Below are 23,409 nucleotides of genomic sequence, written 5' to 3' on the forward strand. Positions count from 1 at the left end.
TCCCGAGTAAAGAGGTGACAAAGACTAGGACCAATACTAACCTATCCTAATAATATAGCCGGTATGAGACAATTAGCGGGTCTCACTCCGCCCCTTCAACTCACAACAAGACAACCATGAGGTAGGATGCCTTCTTGCAAGGCAAGGTGGGTCTTGCCAAAATGGCGACACATCCAAACATTAAGCACACAAAAACACATAATGGATGCATCTACAAAAAGAATAGCCACTTCCTCATCAAGTGGCGGAGGCACTAAAGAGGAACAAATTTAAGAGCATGTAATCCTTCACAAATACTAGTTCAACAAATTACTAAGTCTAAGAGGATGGCACTAAATCACCTCCAAATGGTGTTAAACTAGGCTACTTTCGTCCTCAATTTCCAAATGCTTTCGTCAAGAGCGATCGGATGGTGGTGGAATGATGATCCCTATGATGCTAGTAGCATATGACATGACAAGTCTCGAATTCTCTACAAAAGTAAAGGTCATGGATCGTCCCAAACTCGACAAAGTGGCTTGACAAAAGGCTTTTTGGGAATGAAATGCTCAAATCGTTATTCACAACGGGTGGATATGACTAGTATTCAAAATTGTCCTCATTTCACTTTCACATTTCAAAAATTTAAGATGGGGTTTGTCCCTTCCGGGCTAGTGTCCTTTGCTTTCGCCAATCGCTTATTAGGCAAACCGGTTAACCTCTGACAATAGCTTTTCGGGTGATAGTCACTCTGTCTCTCCGGGCGGCTGAATTCACAACCGTATGGGGGCCCAATTCAATGGATCCCGCACCAAAGCACATCGAAGTGGTACGCCTCCATCAAAACAACTTAAATTTCTCAACTTTCAACAATTCATAACATTTGAGGTTTCCTTGGCATTACATTACTTCCACATGGCAAAATTTCTTTGAAATGAGCACTTCAAGCTTATTGATAGAAAATATTTTTGGGTTGCCTTACCACAAGGTCAAACAAGGTCACCTAGACAAGTTAACCAAGTCCACATCGCATCACGGGGTTGGATAGATGACTCACATGCAAACCCTTGACTAGGCCTTGGGTCATGGGTCAAAAGACACTAGTATGACACTATCTAGGGTGTTTTACAACCATTCTAGTAGGCAAAGTCTTAAGTTGAACAAGTATTTGTAATGGCTTAGTTGCTCTTATCAAAGTTCCTAAATAGGCATTTTTCAAAACATTTCTAACATGCAACTACATGCCATGATGCAACTAATATAAACATCCTAATGCAAGTGATTCTATCAACTAATATGTCATATAAACTAAATGCAAGTCCTAAGTTCACATTGTTATACCGCATCAATCAAAATAAAGCCACATAGTCATTAACATAAAGAGGAAAAAGGAGATTGGAAAGATCATACCATGCGGTCTTCAATATCCTCATGTCTCGGATGTGGCGTAGTCAATCAATGTGAACAAACACAATATATACAAGACAATATATACAAGACTACAAAAGGAAATAAACATGTTTTTGGGTTTTCAATTTTGAAATTTTTATGATTTTTGAGATTTTTCAATTTTTTTGGATTTTTGAATAAAAGTTAAATGTTAGAATTCCCATCCCCACACTAATATGGGCATTGTCCTCAATGGCCAAAATGATGGAAATTATGCAAAGATGATGCATGATTTCTATACTAAATGCAATCTACACTAAGCTATACTACATGATGCATGGTTTTTGTTATGACGGAGAGGATAATTTAGATTACCTCCCGTTGTGTATGCATTAACTTCCCCAAACCGAGTGAGACACTATTGCTAATGTCCAAGGATGGGTGTAGTTCATGCTCACACTATGCTATGCATGAAACTAATTTGTCATTTTGGATTTTGAAAATGGGAACAATAAAATGAGAACACCTCAATGGTACCGAGGTGCGAGTCCTCTAATGGTGCTAGGACTACTCCAACAATGATCAAAATTATATAAAATACAAGGTAACAAGACACGAACTTCTTTTCATAAAACATTGAAAGACAAAGAGGAGAGATGAGAAAACTTCACTTGAACTTAGGTGGGTGCCTCTTGCCCGCTCCACCTAGTGATGAAGTAGTCTTCTAGATATCGGCATCATCTCCCTCTATATCGCTATCCCAAATACCCTTTGAAGCATCACTCAAACTTGGGTCCATGAATTCGTCTTCCTCCCTCTCAAGCTTCACCGTGTCACCTCCACAAGAATTGCCACTCTCCTCCTCTTGGCGACCGTTCGCCCCTTCATTAGCCTTCTCCGAGTTGGGGAAAAGCAAATCCATTTGAGCCCATGAGGGGAAAGCTCCTTCCTCACTAATCCGTCCTTTTTGAGCCATCTCATGGTATTGGGGGTAAAGAGCATAGTAAGTGTCCACGGAGGTCTCGTATTGACGGTAGTGTAGATCTTGTAAGATTCCCGTGACAAAGTCGTCACGGGGGAGGATGAAGGGATTTGGATGGTTATATGGTTGGTAGGGAAAGGGGTAGGGAGGCACTTTTATCTTCTCATTTTGGGTTTGTTGTTCTTGTTGTTGTGGTGGTGGATTTCGGGGTGGTGGAGCTTGCCTTGTTTGACTTGGGATGAGGTAGGAGGGCATTAGGGACAAGTTTCCTCTTCTTGGGGAGATCCGTGGTAGATCGGTCATTGGGAGATAGATCGGATCGCTCCCTTTTGTCAACCATTTTATCCGCTTATCGACCCCCTAAAGGGTTATCCAATGGTGTTGGACGACAAGGAGATCTTCATTAATTCTCGTGCTCCCCGTAAGTGGAGTGTACTCATTGTTCTCATTGAACCTTGGGTTGAAGTGCTTTGCAAGTCTAGTTATGAGTCCTCCATTCACTATGTGCTTCATTCCATCATCATCCCCATTTCTAAACTTTGCCCATTTCTCTAGCAAAACTAGAGGTGCATTGAAGTGATACCCATCTCTCCCTTGAATGTTGAGGTATGATTCCATAAACACAAGGTCTAATTGGTTTACGATGGCCGGATCTCGGCGGGCGAAGAGAGTACCCGAAAGAAATCGATATGTAAGCCTCAAGATCGGGTTTTGAATATGAAAAGCAAGACATTCCTTGGTAAGAATGAAATCCCGGCCCGTCATGGCCCTCCACAAAGGTGCAACACTATACTTTTTGGGTTTCGATGTTCGGGTAGGCGAAACATCAAGTCCAAACACATTTGCGAATTCTACAAGGGTCATCATCCTAGAAACATTCTCCAACCTAAACTCTATGCATATCACTTTGTTCAAGGTTGTAATCTTCAAAAAGCTTAAGAATTCTAGCACAAGGGACCGATAGGTTGGTTCATACATGCGAAAAAGGGTTGAAAGACCAAAAACCTCAAAGAGAGCTTCCACTTGGTGAAAAATCCCAAGCTTTCTCAAGGTAGCATGACATAGAAATTTAGTGGGAAGAATATTCTTACTTAGAAGCCGGTGGAAGACTAATCTCTGTGCATCATTGAGGAATTCCACATTTGAGAAATCATCAAGCGTTGTGAGATCTACAATCTCTACATGTTCCCTTCTAATGGTGTTGAGATGGGAGGTAGAAGAACTTCCCTTCATCCTTGGTTTTCTTGCACTCCTAAAAGAGGATCTCCTTGGTGCCATTCTTGATTCTTTTGTTGGGTTCTTTTGATTTGTGAAAGGGTAAGGATGTTCCTTGTTGATTGAGTGTTGGAAACCCTAGAAAATTGGGGATTTTTGATTTTGTGGGTAAAGAGAGTGATTTGGATATGTATGGGAGTCATAAGGAGGTGGGTTTTATAGTGCAATTGGAAGGAGTAGTGATGTGTCACTGTATGTGTGGTGGGGTGTATTTTAATTAGGGAAAAATCGGGTCAAAACACCGTGAGAAGACGAGCGGATTCGAGCTGAAGACGCTCGGATTCGTGCTCCTTGGGACGGGCGGATTCTGGGCAATACGCTCGGATTCTGTCACAACGAGAAATTCTAAGTTTTGATGCTTCAGAGACGGGCGTCCCGTGCATAAGACGCTCGAATTCTTTTAAGATGGGACGGGCGTCTTCTTGAGAAGACGGGCGGATTCTGCTACAGAGATTTTCTTTGAAATGCACAGGTAGAAAGACGAGCGTCTTTCTTCAAATCCGGCCGGATTCTATAAGACGGGCGTTTTTCCTCGTTGGACGCTCGGATTCAACCTCGGTCAAAAATCTTCAAATTTTCAGCAGCACTGGGCGGACGGTTTTTCCTCTAAACGCCCGGATTCCAAGAAGACGGCCGGATTCCGGGAATCCGCACGGATTCAGCCATGAGTTTTGACTTCTTCTCCTTTCTTAGATGCGTCCCCACACTTGAGCATTTGTTCCTTCCTTCATTCAAAATTCATTAGTAACCCTCCCTTACTTACGCTCATGAAAAGAGTTCATGCTATTATTAAAACAGATGCAATAAATACAAGTTAGAGGGTTAGTATATTTACAAGTGGTGGTTTAGGGAGGACTCCACCAAACTCTTCCTTAGATGGTCCTTTCAAGGGGGAGGAGGCCCGAGGTAGGTAGCCTCGACCTCTCCAACAAACGCTCCTTCATAGTATGGCTTCAACCTTTGACCATTTACCTTGAACTTGCTTCCATCTTCCGCCTTGAGTTCGAAATCTCCATATTTTCCAACTTCGGTTATCACATAGGGACCCATCCATCTAGAGTTCAATTTTCCCGGAAAGAGTCGGTAGCGGGAATTGAATAGAAGGACTTTGTCTCCCTTGTGCAAGGCTTTTTGTCTAATTCTTTTATCATGAAGCAATTTTGTTCTTTCTTTGTAAATCTTTGCATTCTCATAGGATTGTAGTCGGAATTCCTCCAACTCTTTGATTTGAATCATCCTCCTTTGACCGCTCAATTTGAGATCAAGATTAAGTGCTCGGATTGCCCAATAAGCTTTGTACTCCAATTCGATTGGCAAATGACCTGCTTTTCCATAGACAAGCTTGTAGGGGGAGGCTCCTATGGGAGTCTTATAGGCCGTCCTATAAGCCCAAAGAGCATCATCAAGCTTTGTGCTCCAATCTTTCCGAGTCTTGTTCACAACTTTTTCAAGGATTTGCTTGATCTCTCTATTTGAAATTTCCACTTGACCGCTTGTTTGAGAATGATATCCCAAGCCGGTTCGATGTTGAACACCATATTTGGTCAAAAGGGATGCAAACTTCTTCTCATGGAAATGTGTTCCTCCATCACTAATGATCGCTTTAGGAACTCCAAATCTTGGGAAAATTATCTTCTTGAAAAGCTTGGTGACCGTTTTTGCATCATCATTTGGGGTGGCAATTGCCTCCACCCACTTTGAGACATAATCTACGGCCACAAGGATGTACTTATTCCCATTGGATGTCACAAAGGGCCCTTGGTAGTCGATTCCCCAAACATCGAAGATCTCTACCTCTAGAATGCCCCTTTGTGGCATTTCGTTCCTCCATGATATATTCCCCGTTGTTTGACAAGCATCGCAATGAATGATGAATTCTCTTGTATCTTGGAACATTGTAGGCCAATAGAAGCCTGATTGGAGAATTTTTGCAACGGTTCTCCTTGCTCCATGGTGCCCACCGTAGGGTGATGAATGACATCCTTCCAAGATTCCTTGGATTTCCCATTGAGGGATGCATCTCCGGTAGAGCCCATCACTACACTCCTTGTAGAGGTTTGGGTCATCCCAAAAGTACCTCTTCACTTTGAATAGGAATCTCTTCCTTTGGTTGTGGTTCAAATTTGGAGGGAGCACTTTTCCAACAATATAATTGGCGTAATCGGCAAACCATGGGGTGATGTGCCTCTCAAGTTGTGTTTGAATAGCCATCAAAATATCGTCGGGAAATGAGTCATTGATCGGGGTTTCTCCATTTTCATCATGAAACCGGATCCTTGACAAGTGATCCGCCACTACATTCTCGGCTCCTTTCTTGTCTCTTATTTCCAAGTCAAATTCTTGAAGAAGCAAAATCCATCTCAACAATCTTGGTTTTTCCTCCTTCTTTATCAAGAGATGTCGGAGAGCACGGTGATCCGAAAATACAATCACCTCGGACCCAAGCAAGTAGGAACGAAATTTATCCAAAGCATAAACGATGGCAAGAAGCTCCTTTTAGGTTGTATCATAATTCACTTGAGAGGGGTCGAGGGTCTTGATTATGTAATAGATGGCGTGAAGAGCTCTCCCTACCCGTTGGCCAAGAACCGCTCCAACGGCGTAGTTGCTAGCGTCACACATAATCTCGAAAGGTAACTCCCAATTCGGAGGTTGAATGATTGGTGCCGAGATTAATGCTTCTTTGATTCTATTAAAAGCTTCAACACACTCACAAGAAATTGGAATTGGGCATCTTTAAGCAAAAGTTGAGTGAGGGGTTTTGCTATTTTTGAAAAATCTTTTATGAAACGACGATAAAAACCCGCGTGACCGAGAAAACTTCTCACCCCTCTAACATTCACGGGGGGTGGGAGTTTCTCTATCACCTCAACTTTAGCTTTATCGACCTCGATGCCCTTTTCCGAAATCAAATGACCTAAGACAATTCCTTCATTGACCATGAAGTGACACTTTTCCCAATTTAAAACAAGGCTAACATCTTCATACTTTTGCAACACAAGAGAAAGATTATGCAAGCATGAGTCAAAGTCCTTTCCATAAACACTAAAATCATCCATAAAAACTTCCATTATGGTCTCTAAGTAATCGGAGAAGACACTCATCATGCATCTTTGGAAAGTGGCGGGGGCATTACATAATCCAAAAGGCATCCTCCTATATGCAAAAGTGCCATAAGGGCATGTGAAGGTGGTCTTATGTTGGTCATCCGGGTGTATAGGGATTTGGAAGAATCCCGAATACCCGTCAAGGTAACAAAAGAATTTGTTGGAGGCTAACCTCTCAAGCATTTGGTCAATGAATGGTAAGGGGAAGTGATCTTTTCTTGTTGCGGAGTTTAATTTCCGATAGTCAATGCACATACGCCAACCGGTGATCATTCTTGTGGGTATTAATTCATTCTTTTCATTTGTCACTACCGTAGTACCTCCTTTCTTAGGTACCACTTGGACGGGGCTAACCCACAAAGAATCCGATATGGGATATATAATTCCCGCATCAAGTAATTTCATGACTTCTCCTTTGACAACTTCTTGCATGTGGGGGTTCAATCTTCTTTTGGGTTGAATGGTAGGTCTATGGTCTTCCTCTAGATGAATTCTATGCATGCAAAAGTTGGGACTTATCCCCTTAAGGTCATCTAGACTATAACCTATAGCCTTCTCATGTTGTTTCAACACATCAAGCAACTTTCCCAATTGGTCATCATCAAGTCTATCATTAAAAATCACGGGTTTGGTCTTTGATTCATCAAGGTAAGCATATTTCAAATTTGGGGGAAGGGGTTTCAAAGTAGGAGTTTCTACCTTACTTTCTTCTTTTGGAGTTTCATTGAGAATTTGCTCCATCTCCATTAGACATTCCATTCTCATAGCATACTCAACTTCACTTTCATCAACCTCATCATATTCAAATCCCATGATGGGTTCCTCTTGCTCTTGAGTTTGTAAAATATCCTCTAGGATGGATTGCTCATCCTCTATGGGTTGACATGCTTCCACTAGAATATTATGCACCAACTCGGATTGTGCACGAGTAAGTTCCTTGTTAGCTAGAGCGGCCTCAAAGAGATCCACCTCCAACTCCCAATACATGCTCTTAGCCTCACTTGCTTCTAAGGCTTCTAATCCTTGCATGGGATCCTTGAAGTAAGGGATACTCAAGTGGTCCTCTACAAAACAGTCTATGAAATCCATCTCGCAAAATATCAAACAACTTGAAAATGATTAGAGCAAACCTTGAGGAGTTTTACTTACCCAAGGCGAAGAAAGACACAACTAATAACAATAAAAAGAAATCTAAATCAAACAAACACCGTCCCCGACAACGGCGCCATTTTTGGCGCGAGTCCGTTTCATGTTCACAAATTAAGATGTGGTCGTTGGTTCACGGTCGAATCAAAACACAATTTATAGCTTCACAAACAACTCTACAATTAGTAAAGAGGCAAGTAAAGGTCGGATCCCAAGGGACGGGTATTGAAATGAGATTTCTATTGCAACTAGTGGTGTCTAAGGGGTGTCACAAATTGGGTTGATGTAGAAGGTCACTAAACTAAAATAGCAATGAAAATAAACAAGCAAGATGAATTAAAGGGGTGTAAACAATTGATTAAAGGCACTAGGGTGTCATGGGATCATAGGGGAATCATGGGATATGATCATACAAACATGTTCTCAAATTATAAGCAAGCAATTATTGTTGTGATGGATTGAGTTGGGTTATATCTTACAATCCTAGGAAAGTTTGGGTCCCGGAGCCGAATCGATTAGATTGTACAACACCTACAAGTCGACTTAATCTTCCCTACTCAACAACATGCATGGTCTAATGAGACTCGAGTTGGGTTATGTCTTACAAGTCTCATTGAAAAGATAGGAGATGATAGTAAATGCAAGGATTCATAGGCTTAGCATTTCATCAAATATAACATGTGCATGAGTTGAGATAAAAACAAGCAAGCAAATAAAACATGAAAGCATATTAATTTAAGCATGAATCATTCCCCATGTTGGTTTCCTCTAATCACCCATTAACCCTAGCTAAGAGACTACTCACTCATTATCATGTTGATCATGCTAGCAAGGTTGTCAATCATACCAACAATATGAAACATGATGAATAAATGAAAGTAATTAACAATAATTAAAAAGGGATTAAGAGATTATACCTGCTAATGATTCCAATAATAAAGCAAAGATAAAAGAAGTACTTGAATGCTTGATTGAGAGGTTGCCAATTTCCCAACAATAACCCAAATAATCTTCAATTACCCAAAATAAAGGATGAACAAAAGAGAGATTAAAGAACTAAAACTTGGATTAAAACTTGATTAATACTTGATTACAATATTAAAGAGAGATTTGATTGATATTAACTACACTAATTATTGATAAGAAGAACATGCTCCTCTAATTAGACTAATGGGGTATTTATAGTGGAAATTAGGGAGGATGCATTAGGGTTAACTAAGGGCTAAACTAGTAATTACACTTTTTAGATTGAGCAAGGAGGAGCCGGTATTTTTCGAGAGAAGGGCTTCTTTCTTCGTAGCTTGGAGAAGACAATTCGTCTTTGGAGCCGAATCCGGCGGAATAAGGTCGGGACGGGCGGATTACAGCGTTGGAATCCGAGCGGATTCAAGGGAATCCGGTCGGATTGTGGAGGTGGAATCCGAGCGGATTCAAACAAAGCCGCACGGATTGTGCAGCAAGCGGACGGACGGATTGGTGACAATCCGCTCGGATTGTCGATCGGCAAGAACAAATCTTCTTCTTTTCTTCCCTTTTCTTCATAAATTCCATGGGGATTTCCTTGGGGACTCAAGGATCCTTTCTCAACTTTGCTCTTCTACTATAATATGTACAAAGGCCTTCTAATCTTGTCTCTCCTTGATGCTTGGTCATTGAATTCGATCAATTTAGTCTCGTTTTGCCATGAAAATGCAAGATTCTTACTCCTTTTCTACCAAGGGATCAAAATCTCAAAGAATATGCAAAACAAAGAACTAAAGATAAGAAATGACCCAAATATGCACTAAAAAGCATGGGAACAAGGCTAATTCGGGGCTAAATATGCGCTAATTATGGTCACATCAATGATCACATGTTTAAATCTCATTTTTAAGAATACATGTGGGAAGTAATATTTTACTGTCAACTGGTCCACACATATCGGTAATGATTGGCTGACTAGAGTTTGACATTACTGTCGTGCGACGGTGGTGATCAGTTGATCCCCTTAGGTCATACCTATAGGGAAATACTCTTAATTGATTATTTAATTAATCATATGCCGATACGAGTTGATTAAATTGCTTAAAATTGACGGATGATTTTGTGAGTAAAGTTAGCGTGTCTCATTGTAATTCGATTAAATAAGATACGTACTAAGTAATCAAATTGTTTTATTACTTAGATAAAATTATTGTTTTCGAAACAATTGAAACAGAATGAATAATTTATTATAAATACAAGTTGTTGTAAATTTATAATTTGATAAACCATTTTGGTACAAGTAATTAAGAATTACTAGTTAATTTTGTATGTGACATATTTTATTAATATGTTGATTTTTAATATGTTAAAAATACATTATAGTGTAACATGTCATGCAACATGTGACACATGACAAAATTGACAAATGACAAAATAAAATGGACTTTTCATTTTATATATATGTACCGAGATATGGAAGGGATTGGGGTTTATATATTGTGTTGTTTATTTTAAATAGAAACACAATGATTAAACCCTACTCTTAGCTTTGCATGCCTAGTTTGTCTTGGGTAGAATGTGAAGCTCATGCATTGGCTCACTCCTCTCCCTCCAACCGGTTTTCTACTTGAAAATGGCAAGGGTTTTTCTCATATAATTATTCTACTCTACATGATATTTTTCTAGTGTTAGAAAAATTGAATAACTCTCTACTTTTGTGAAAAATTTTAGAGAAATAAAAACCTCACAAAATTCTTCTCTTTTGGCCGAAATACAAGAGAACATAACTCCATTTTGTGTCTAAATTTAAGCTTGTTTTAATTGATACTAGTCCAATATTAATTAAAATATTAAGGGTATTCCTTGAGTATAAGCTTTTGGGAGAGGTTCTATTTTGAACCTTTGTTCACCCATTGTTGGAAAGCTCAAGAACTAACAAGAAGGAGATATTGTTGGTGCCCAAAATCCGAAACACAAATGTAAGAACTGACGATTTCTTCTCTACTTGTTTTATGTTTGCATGCATAAGATCTTGTATTTATTTTATGACCAAATAAATTAATTCATATATGAATATGTAAACTTATGAGATTAATGAATCCTAACAAAAAGATACTTCCCTCTACAACGCACTAATCAGCTGAGGGGTAAGATTACTAGTTTCAAGCAGGCACGTCACATGTTGCATTTTATCTTATATTTCAGATCTAAAAGTGAAGAGTTGATGAAAATAAATTTTCTCATATTTTTATGGTCATATTTGTTAAAACGGATAAACCGCAACATTGTTTTTCTCGATAATTTTTGGAAATTTTTAACCTAAGTTTTGAACATTATGAGTGTCATGGTATTTTTCCAGAATGTTCATGAGTTTAAATTTCAAATTTCGAAATTATTTGAAATTTTTATAATTTAATTTGAAGTTTATAGCATAATTTTGTATTTTTGGTCCATTTATGAACAATATTAAGAAATCAAGTTTAATTATTGTCAAAATGTTAGTGGAGACTAAGTTTTGAGTCCTAAGATGGTTAGGGTAATTAACTTGTACATAAATATGAATTTATGTAATTATTGTGATTTTAACAAGTTATAATCACGCAAATCCATAAAAACCGATAAATTATACGATATTGGCTCTGAAAAGGCGATTTAGCATAAAATTAAGCATGTTCATACATATTATAATGCTGCATTTTATTAATGATTGTCATATTTTAATTTTATGTAATTTTTGAATTATGTAATTTTACTTAGTATGGCCTTAATTTTTAATTGGTATTACCCGAAATGTATGGGAATATCGATTCGGTTGTAATTATTGTGATCTCGTATCACCGTTTTGTAATTTAATGTGTTTAATTTTTATTACAAATGTATAATAGGAAATTATGTAATTTTTATTTATTACTTTGTAATTTCTCGGAGTTTCCCATGAAGACGGTGTTATCTCGAGATGCGTACCAAGACCGAAGTTCAACGGACCAAAGGAGTTGGTTTCCGCATTTGTAATAGTTTATTAGATTTACTATTTTAGGAAGGCCATACTAGGATTTTATTTTTATGTTTTGCATTTTATTTATATGTTGCATGCATCGCTAAATCGCCATAATTAAACATGCATTTTTAAATCGAGTTTACCGACCGTGTCAATTACAATTATCGTAGTTCGCCGCTTTAGTTCACTTAAAACGTGATAGATAATAAATTGACATGACCTCTTGCTAAATAAACAATTGAGACTTAGCCTTACGAAAAATTAGAAACCATGAAAACCTATTTCATGAGGGAGTGCGCTCGGCCAAACCGGGGTACAAACCTTGTTACGTAGGGGAAGTAGGTGATAAATGTCTATCCACCGAATTCATGTTGATGAGGGTTGTATCGCCAAATGGTGCCCAAGTTAATGTGAATTTGGATCATGGACACATTTATTCGAAATTTTGGTTGTATTCAACAAAAGTATTCTCGACCATAGCCGGATGTGTTTTGGGCTAAAGATAAATATTAATGTAATTTTATCGACCAAGAGTTCTAAAAGTAGAATCGATTAAAGAGTTAATCCACCGAGTTATATTGATGAGGGTTGTATCGCCAAAGCGTGCCCAAGTTAATATGAATTTGGATCTTGGATTCATTTATAATAGTTGGGTAGAGGTCACTATGTAAATGCTTTACTTGTTAAATTATTTACAAGTATTATTATAACGATAAATGTTTTGTTTTTCATTATTCCGTTATCATATTGTTCTATTTCTTTACCTCAATTTATACCATATCATTTCGATTTTAGTTCAAATCTCCATTAAAACAACGTAACTAAAGACAAATTTGAATTTTCTTCAAAAAAAAAAACCTTGTATTATCCATTGCAAGGATCTCTTGTGAAGAGTAGAGATAAAAGTTTTTCGTGATCAAAAGGGTTTTTGATTTTGACTAACATATCTACTTACAATGAATTGTTTCTCATGAGCTTAATTGAGTTAAGTACTTTGAAACGTTAAATCATTTTGGTGACTGGATTTGCTAGAAATCGTAATTAACCAAAATACCGCAACCACTTCAATGAAAGTTTTAAGACTAAACAAACGAATGAAGAGTAGTCTTCATGAATTTCAATTTTGCTTCTCTTAGCAAAGACTCATTGAAATGAGTGGGAGCATTCTCTTAAACCGTTAAGAAAAGGATGAGGTTTAAAGAAGTAAAATTAGAATGGAATTGATACAAGGTAATGGTAAATGTAAATTTATTGAGAATAACGATACTAAACCTATCAATCCCGACCGATAAAGGTTCCATTGTCTTAATTGTTGGACGCTAGAAAGGAAACTACCCCAAATTATTGAAGAATCAGCAAGTTAGTTGTGGGACATCTAATGGGACCTTCTTCTTTAAATGTTTATTTGATTGACATAAATTTTGCTAGTACTACTTAATAATATTAGAAACCGGTGGTGGTTTTCATCATTGTATTTGATACATAGGATGATTAGAATATGACGACTAGCAACAATGATGTCGAGAGATAGAGTCATTGTGTACTCAATCTAGTTTTGGGTTTATATTTATACCTTAATTATGACTATTAAGTGAATAAACTCTAAATAAGAATATAATTTTGTTAAGATACAAAAGAGGTTTCACTTTTGTGATCTTATACACCATGATTTGATGTATGGCTAGCCCATTATCAATGGTGATTATATTCTAAACCAAACTAGAATGATATATCATGTAGATGATGCAAGACTCAAATTGGTAACCCAAGATTAAACCTTAAATTCTGGAATGATGAACGCAAAGAGTTATCGAGTACTCTTGGAACCATTAGATTGTTAATCTTATGGTATATGCGTATCTTGTATTCAAAGCAAGATGTCTCGTGCTTTTTGGTTGAAAAGGAGATCGAGGTTTTAAATCATTGATCCAGAATAGGTTGATCATTTTCTTTTACCAACGATTTAAGTTGACACTAAAGTGTTCACTTAATAAGGTACATAGAGAATTCTTTTAAGAAGTTCAAAGAGTTTCAGGAATCACGATTTAATCGTGATGGGATTATCAAAGTGAAGACTTTGATATAAGCCAAAGGAAATGTGATATAGTATCACAAGTTAATCTCTCTTTGCACGCATTATGGGATAATGTGTGGTTGGATAAAGAAATCAAACCCTATTCGATATGGTTTGGACTTCAATCAAATTACTTTGAGTTACTTGATCCTTTTGAGGATTTTATCATTTGTCTAAATTATTTTTCCACTAAATCTAAAACGATTCATATGAGATATGAAAAAGTAGGGTACCATGCTTGTAAGTTTTCACAAGAAACAAATGCTCATTTTTCCTTTCAATAATCACGAGTACAACAAGTTTGTGGCTCGTGAAGCTGTCTTTCTAGAATACAAGTTTATTTTTAGAAGACAGAGTGGGAGAAAATATTCAAGAGCCACAAAAGAATTGTGTCAAAAATTGTATGAAATTTGTATGTCGCAAGAAACTGTATTTTCTTGGCTACATGATGTTGTTTCTTCGAAACCTAGGAGGTTGAACTCATCACTTGTTGAAGATGATGAATTCATATTACTTTTAAGAAAGTAAAGAGCTTACAACTTACAAAGCAACTGTGTGATTCAAGTTACTTCTGGAAAGTAATGAACATATGACTTACATGAGAGTGTTTAAATCACAACCCAATACAAAGCTTAGAGCCATAAAAATCCGAAATAAATTCCAAGTGGAATTGTTGGATATCAAAGAAAGATATCATAGCTTGATTAGTTGCAAAGTGTTTTGCACTATTCGGATCTTCTAAGGGATTGTGTGTCATTATGATGATATAGATATATAGCAAGTGAATCTAAAACCCATTTCTTCAATTAAAGAAGGAATGTATTCGATACATGTGATGTGTTTTATAGATTCTTACAATCCTAAGAAATTGTGCAACTTAAAAGATAGTCTTAAGTAGGACATCAATGAGTTGGAGCCAACATTTTGATCATGTTATGAATAAACTTTTCTCGACAAGTTGAGAAGTTGTGTTTATACATGAAGTTTAGTGGGAGTTACGGAAATTTTAATTAGTCTAATATGTGGATGACATATTGATCATTGGGAATGATTTAAGACTTGGATAAATATAATACATCTTTAATATCCATATTTATGGAGATAAATCCACATGATATTAGCGCCAAATAAGAAGTCTTATGTTGATAAGATTCATGATTAGTTCAATCGAGTTGAACATATTTGATTGATTCCATTTACTTCCGCTGCCGGATCAATTAAATGAGTAATGATGTATAACACTTCGTAAACTTTGAGTATGATGAATTATTTCAAAATCGAATTTAAGTAATAGTTACCAAGTAGCCATATAGATTATTCTTAAGTGCTTGAGGATGCATTAAGGATGTAAAGTTAAGTGTTTTGATGCAATTGACTAATTTGTGTAAGGGTGTTACACAAATGACAATTGAGATTGCGAAAAGTTTCAGATAAAACCATATTCTAAACACGTGAAGATGGTTAAGGAACCATTGTGGCTATGTTATTTAAGAAATAGATTTGCTAGAATCGTTCTAGGAAATAAAGAACAAATGAGAGATATTTACAACGGAAATTGAGTACACTTGCAATCATGAGATGTGCAAGAAGGAAGAGTCCTGCACACTGTGAAAACAGTGGGAGCTAATCTAAGGCTAGAGGGCCTATATCTAGATTGGATCTAGACACGTCCTGAGAAAGTTTTGTAATGCAAATGTATACATTACAAAGAAAAACGAGTATGTAGTAAGGTTGAGTAAGGTACAAGAAGTTGATAAAACCTACTAACCAAAGCCTTCTCATAGGCTTAACATGATAAGTCATATGTCATTTCAATTGGATTGAGATGAAAAACTACGTACAAAGATCAAATTGGATTATAAGAACATGAAGTAGTAATCAAGTATTGACTATTCATATTAAATAATCACATTTGTCGTTCGAGTTTTTTAAATCTAAAAAAATAAAAAATAAACTCCTGTTATACTTTGTTACATCCAAACGGGTTGTAGAGACAATATTGAACCCCGTTAAAGTGAACTCGCATTAACATGGTATTTGCCCATAGTCACTTGTATGAGGTGACGTCTCGTAGTGACTAGAGTGTGATGCGATTGATGGCAAGTTCAAGTGCCATAGAGTCATATGAGATGACTAGTCGATCACATAAGCAGACTGTTAGGAACACTTTGTCGGGCATAATGACCGCTTATAGAGTTCTGGCAAATTTATATAGCCTGGTCGTGGCAAGAGCTACTATAGTATTCTAATGAGTCAATTCTTTGACTAAAGACTATTCGCCTAAGGTACCACAGTTTCAGATTAACTTTGATTTATGTTACTATGACCTTCATAAATGGGGTCAAATGGGCATATTTTGGGTTATGATGGCTGTGGCTAGTCGAAGGGAATAGTGCGATAGGAATTGTCCACCCCTTGTCAGGGTTAAAACAATATCTCAGGGCCACTCGAGGAGTAATGAACTGGAAATGCGTGGCCACGCTCGGAAGGTATCTATGGTAGATAATTCCGGTCAATCAGTTATTCTCCAGATTGAGGAAACCACTCTCGATATGATCACTTGCAAGTACGACCCGAAAGACACTTTGCATTGAGTGGGAGATAGTAATAGGACAAGAGAATTGGTGACGCACGTTTGTCGAGGATAAGTGGGAGATTGTTGGAATAAGTGTCCTCCGACAATAATGCGATTACAACTGTCAATCATAATGATCACATGTTTAAATCTCATTTTTAAGAATACATGTGGGAAGTAATATTTTACAGTCAACTGGTCCACACATATCCGTAATGATTGGCTGACTAGAGTTTGACATTAATGTCGTGCGACAGTGGTGATCAGTTGATCCCCTTAGGTCATACCTATAGGGAAATACTCTTAATTGATTATTTAATTAATCTATGCCGATACGAGTTAATTAAATTGCTTAAAATTGACGGATGATTTTGTGAGTAAAGTTAGCGTGTCTCATTTTAATTCGATTAAATAAGATACGTACTAAGTAATCAAATTGTTTTATTACTTAGATAAAATTATTGTTTACGAAACAATTGAAACAGAATGAATAATTTATTATAAATACAAGTTGTTGTAAATTTATAATTTGATAAACCATTTTGGTACAAGTAATTAAGAATTACTAGTTAATTTTGTATGTGACATATTTTATTAATATGTTGATTTTTAATATGTTAAAAATACATTATAGTGTAACATGTCATGCAACATGTGACACATGACAAAATTGACAAATGACAAAATAAAATGGACTTTCCATTTTATATATATGTCCCGAAATATGGAGGGGATTGGGGTTTATATATTGTGTTGTTTATTTTAAATAGAAACACAATGATTAAACCCTACTCTTAGCCTTGCATGCCTACTTTGTCTTGGGTAGAATGTGAAGCTCATGCATTGGCTCACTCCTCTCCCTCCAACCGGTTTTCTACTTGAAAATGGCAAGGGTTTTTCTCATATAATTATTCTACTCTACATGATATTTTTCTAGTGTTAGAAAAATTGAATAACTCTCTACTTTTGTGAAAATTTTTAGAGAAATAAAACCTCACAAAATTCTTCTCTCTTGGCCGAAATACAAGAGACTATAACTCCATTTTGTGTCTAAATTTAAGCTTGTTTTAATTGATACTAGTCCAATATTAATTAAAATATTAAGGGTATTCCTTGGGTATAAGCTTTTGGGAGAGGTTCTATTTTGAACCTTTGTTCACCCATTGTTGGAAAGCTCAAGAACTAACAAGAAGGAGATCTTGTTGGTGCCCAAAATCCGAAACACAAATGTAAGAACTGACGATTTCTTCTCTACTTGTTTTATGTTTGCATGCATAAGATCTTGTATTTATTTTATGACCAAATAAATTAATTCATATATGAATATGTAAACTTATGAGATTAATGAATCCTAACAAAAAGATACTTCCTTCTAGAACGCACTAATCAGCTGAGGGGTAATATTACTAATTTCAAGCAGGCACGTGATGAGACTTTCTATGAAGCTTGGTGTTGGTTCAAGAAGTTGGTGAGGTCTCTTCCTCACCATGGTTTTGATCAATGGTTTTTGTGCAACCAGTTCTACAATGGGTTGTACGATGACCACAGAGCTATACTTGACGCCTCATCCAACGGGAGATTTCAAAAGAACATTGATGATGATAAGGGATGGGAAATTATTGAAGAGATGGCGACCCATTGTGCTGAATATGGGAACCCACGGGACGGTATTCAAACGGTCCATTCGGTTTATAAGGCAGTCGTGGCTCAGCTGGAAGCCTTGAATGCTCGGTTTGATAGATTGAAGCTGCAACCTGTTGGAGATCAACAGACGGGTCATCTGTTGACTAGGCAGGAAACTGTCACTTGTGAGAGGTGTGGAAGCAATGACAGTCATACCGCTGTTGACTGTCTTACTGAGAAAGAACAAGTCCTTGCTTTTCAGCAATACAGGCAATGAGGAGGTTCTTATTTCAACAATCAAGGGGCAGTCCATCCCAACTTGAGGTGGACAAGTCAAAATGTTCTTAATCCCACTCCTCCACCCCATCATCAACAGCCATATGTCCCTCCTCACAAAGCTCAACAAGGCTTCCAAAAGCCTCCTTCTTTTCCTCCACCGAATCAAGGAGCATCATCTTCAAGTGGGGTGAGTGAGCTAGCTGAGTTAAAGTCAATGCTTCAGTCGTTGACAAAGCAATGGAAGATGAGTGACCAACAAAAAGAAGCCTCAATCAAGTCACTTAAAACCCAAGTTGCTCAGTTAGCCACGAACCAGTCCACGAGGAAACAAGGTCAATTGCCATCCCAATCTGAGAAGAATCCACACGAGACGGTAAACTTGATTAATTTGAGAAGTGGTCGTTCATATAAAGGACCAAAATTGTCAACTTTAGATGACATATCAGACCCGAGGAAGGCCATAAATGCTGATGAACAGTCAATTGTCGCTGAAGATAAGCTTACAACGAAGAAAATATTCGATCGACTGGTTTCAGGGGGTCGATCGAGTAGAATTGATGCTGAAATCACTCGATCGAAAGGAAATTTTACTCGATCGAGTGAACTGGATAATCAAGGCATCGATCAAGAGGTTCAAACCACTCGATCGAGTGAAAATATTGAAGAATCTGTTCGATCGAGTGGAAATTTGCCTCGATCGAACACTGCTGCTATTGAGGAACTCGATCGAGAGGCTGTTATTGCTCGATCGAGTGAAATATCACCTGGAAGGACTCGATCGAGAGGGAAAAAGGCTCGATCGAGTGAAAGAGAGCTTGAACCTGTTGAGACGTTGGAAGAGAGAAACAAAGGACTCGAGATTCCTATTACCGTGCCCTTCCCAAGGCGATTACAGAGCACAAAAGCCAATCAACAGTTCGGTAAATTTGTCGAGCTCCTGAAAAGCTTACAGGTTACTGTTCCATTCTCCGAGTTGCTGACACAGGTACCCTCTTATTTAAAGTTTATGAAAGAAATTTTGTCACGTAAGAGGCATATCAACGATCATGAGACGGTAGCTTTAACTGAGGTAGGGACCGCCCTAGTTCAAAATATGTTGCCACCTAAACAGTCAGACCCGAGTAGTTTCTCGATTCCATGTCACATAGGTACCCATTTGATTGATAATGCGCTATGTGATCTTGGTGCTAGCGTGAGCGTCTTACCTTTGTCTCTTGCTAAGAGACTTGGTTTAACTAAATTTAATTGCACAAACATGACCGTACAGATGGCCGACCATAGTATATCACGACCGTTAGGAGTAATAGAGGACATACCTGTCAAAATCGGGAGATTCTTTATCCCGTAGACTTCGTAGTGCTTGATATTCCCGAGGACACTCACACCCCTATTATTTTAGGGAGACCATTTTTATTCACTGCTCGCGCAGTGATAGATGTCGGGGGTACGACACTCACGTTTCAGGTAGGAGATGAGGAATTTATTTTCCATCAATCTAAGTCTCGTAGGGCTCCCATGCTAGCTCAACTTTGCAATGCCCTCTCCTCTATTGACTCCCATATTGACACTCCAGCTGAAAATGTGAAATTTTGTGCTGCAATTGTGACCCCTCCGCCTCAGACTGAGAGCGAAAAGGAGGAACATTCGTTTGTTTTCCTTGCTGCAGGTACAGATAGAATAGATGCAGGAGCTGTCAAAATGCAATTAAAGTCAATCAAAAAGGGGATCCTAACGCCAAAGCTGATAGGAAAGATAATGAGACGAGGAAAGTTCGTGCATACATGGATGTTAACTATTCTCCCCCTACTGGTTCAAATTCAAGCTCGTGGAGAACGAAGAGGACGGTCAAGGATGCTGAAGGGACCTCCTCCAGTTAGCAGCCCTCCTTTGGGCTACTGAATTGTTTTGGGAATTGAGCGGGGAATGCCCCGTTGTAACAAATTGTAAAAATTAATTCTAAATTTCCGTCGAATTTCTTTATTTGCATTTTTTAGGACTGCTAGATTTTAGATTGTTTTAGCGTAGTTAGAAAGACTATAGACTGTTATTTTGTGATTTGGTATGTTCGGGATATGTTTGCGAGTGTTTTTATGCAGGTTTGGGGAGATAATGTCGCATTGTGATGAATTACACGAAGAAAAGGACTCGATCGAGTACTTTTTGGACTCGATCGAGAGGAATGCACAGAAAAGGGTTCGATCGAGAGGTTTACAAGTACTCGATCGAAATGGCAAAAATAGGGAGTTCTCGATCGAGTGAAATTCTGCTCGACCGAGTAAAATGCAGGTTAGACTTCTCGATCGAGTGATTTAAAACCACTAGATCGAGTGAAATTGAATTTCACACGCAGGAAGTACCTCTTTAACTTCTATTTTGCTTAATTATAATTCATTTCTTCATTGTTCATCCCCTTTGTGCGACAAAACCCCCAAATTCCTCCATTTTTCTTGCCCTCTACCAAATCCATTACCCACATTGTTTGTATTGCTAGTATATCGACATTTGTCCTCTGTTTTGCCCTTCAAACTTGCTCATTTACGCGGCCAACTAGGGAAATTAGGGTTTGCGGTTTTTCGATCGAAAATCCGCTTACTTGCATCACTTTGGTCGATTATTTTGCTTCTTCTTGTGGGTTTCATTATCAAGTAAGCTTCCTCTTTATCGCTTTGTTGTTTAATTACATAATTTCGAACATATAAGGTAATTAGGGTTTAGGGTTTATGTTGAAGGTCGAAAATTTCGACTGAAATTGGGGGGTTTATGCTTAATTTGTTTAATTAATTGTTTTCCCCTATTGCTTAGTTGATTAGGATGGAAAATAGTTCAATGCCTTCGACTAGTTCGACTGTAGTTCCGTCCTCTACTAAGATGGCGGTCCCTGCTGCCACCACCGTCACCACGACTGTTAGTACCGCTGCTGCTACCCCCGTTTTACCTGTTGTTACTGCTGGTACTGCTGTTGTTAATGCTGCTAGCTCCGCTGCCACTTCTGTGTCAGTTTTAGCCTCTGTTTTTGCTAGCACTGCTGCTAGCTCGGCTTCTGTTTCCGTCTCTGCTGCTTCTACTTTTTCAGCCACAGCTAGCACGTCGGGTACGGTGACCACCCCTGCTGCGTGGTCACCAGCTGTCACACCTGCCTACCAGGCGGCCTTAGTACCTCGTTCCGTCAGAGGACGGGCTTCTACTTCAGGTAATAGAGGCCGGGGTCACGCACGAGCTACATCTACTGCTGGCCGCTCTGCTGGCCGTGTCACCATCCGAGTGGATGATTCACTCGACTCGCACCCCGACTATCCTGAGGTAATTTTTGTTAATGCTATTCATCGCACTCGATTCTTTGACTTAGCTAGCTGTGATTTTCTGTCTACTATGTTTTTCTGCCGTCAGTCACTTGATAGACTTGGTATTTACGAGCTTGTTGTTGAGATTTTGCGGGGTACGGGGATGTTTGGACTAGTTACTATGAGTGCCTTGACCTTCAAGGAGCTGACCCTCGAGTTTTTCAGCTCCTTTACCTTCTCATCGGGCGCTCACGACACTGACCGGACTTGTGCTTCCGTGTCTTTCCGGTTATTTAACCGGACTTTTTCTTGGACTTTAAAGGAGTTTGGTACTAGGTTAGGTCTTTCCTTTACGGGTGACACTGCCTCCCCTAGGAAGGTCATCCTCCAGTTGTGGAGGACCTTGGCACAGACTACATACGAGGAGCGCAAGCTCGCTCAGGTCCACCTTCCCCCAGTCCGCTATTTCTTGCGTCTCATGGGTAGTACTATTTTTGGCTGTAAAGAACCAAACAATGTGAACAACATTGAGCTTTCTATTCTGGGTGGGTACCTGAACATTGACAGTGAGGGACCCTTCGTCCTTAACATTGCTTACCTGACCGCCCAGTAATTTCACACTATGGGGGAGAAGACCACGGGCACCATTGTCTGCGGTGGCATAGCCACTTTTCTTGCCCGTTCTCTCTTCCCCGTCTTCCCTCGTGACTTACCGTACCTAGACACTTATAGGTACCTTGGCCTTCCTGCTATGATATCCATGTTTTGGCTTGCTTCCAACCACAAGACATGGAAGATTGGCGGTTTCTTGTCTGAGACCCTTCTTTGCACCACCATACCTCGTCTCGTTCCCCTGCCCACTGTTAGGGGCATGATACCACCACCATTGTCCATGTACCACCTACCGCTTCGACCGCCTCCTACCATGTCTGCTTCTAGAAAGCGGAGGAGACCTGAGACCGGAGAGGGATCCACACCTTCTACGGGTGGCCAGACTTCCACGACCATTCCTACCCCGATCCTTATTCCTACTCCTGCGCCCGACCAGACACAGACACAGCCAGTTTACCCGGCTAATTTTGTACCTCCTCCACCTTTTGAGGCGTCTACGGTCATGGACCAAGGACGCTGTGACAGTTTGTTGCTTGAGCTTTTAGAGAGGCAGGCTCGTATGGAGCGGGACATAGCTCTTACTTTGTTCCCTCTATACGAGTATCACATGATGCGACACCGTCCCGTCCCTGAGGGTTGGCCACACCCGTCTTTCTACTGGTACCCAGCTGAGGGGTACCCACAGCCAGCCAGTGAGAGGAGGAGGACACAGTTGAGGCGGAAGCGAGGACTCAGGCTGAGGAGGCGAGAGCAGCAGGTGGACCCAGACTACAGGTCACGGTGGAGGACGTGGAGGACGAGGAGGCTGACGAGTAGCTACTGGTCTACTCACTTCCCCAGTTTTCAGGGTGGTTTGGGGAAGTTCGTGTTTTGTATGTCCCGTCTCGTTCTTTTATTTCTTTTGTCTCCTTTTTATTTATTGTTTTTCATTCATTTATTGGTTGTATATTTCCCGTTCCCCCCTATATATCTGCTGGTGTATGCTGGAGGACAACGAGGGCGTTGTCCGTGTTGGTTTGGGGAGGGTAATGCATCCTTTGAGTCTGCATTTGCATTTGTTTTGCATTCACGTTCCTATTTTTCAGCTTGCATTGTTTTAATTTATTTCAAAAAAATCATAAACTTC

The 23,409-nt window shown here is 39.0% G+C and overlaps 1 non-coding gene across 1 annotated transcript; it reads right to left on the reverse strand.

Moving 5' to 3' along the window:
• Window positions 1-17,876: 17,876 nt before the first annotated feature.
• Window positions 17,877-17,982, reverse strand: LOC141588972 (small nucleolar RNA R71). The gene has a single exon (XR_012519935.1). It is a non-coding gene; the product is annotated as a small nucleolar RNA R71 (small nucleolar RNA).
• Window positions 17,983-23,409: the final 5,427 nt, after the last annotated feature.

The sequence above is a fragment of the Silene latifolia genome, chromosome 6 (assembly GCF_048544455.1).
Source record: "Silene latifolia isolate original U9 population chromosome 6, ASM4854445v1, whole genome shotgun sequence".
Taxonomy (NCBI): Eukaryota; Viridiplantae; Streptophyta; class Magnoliopsida; order Caryophyllales; family Caryophyllaceae; genus Silene; species Silene latifolia.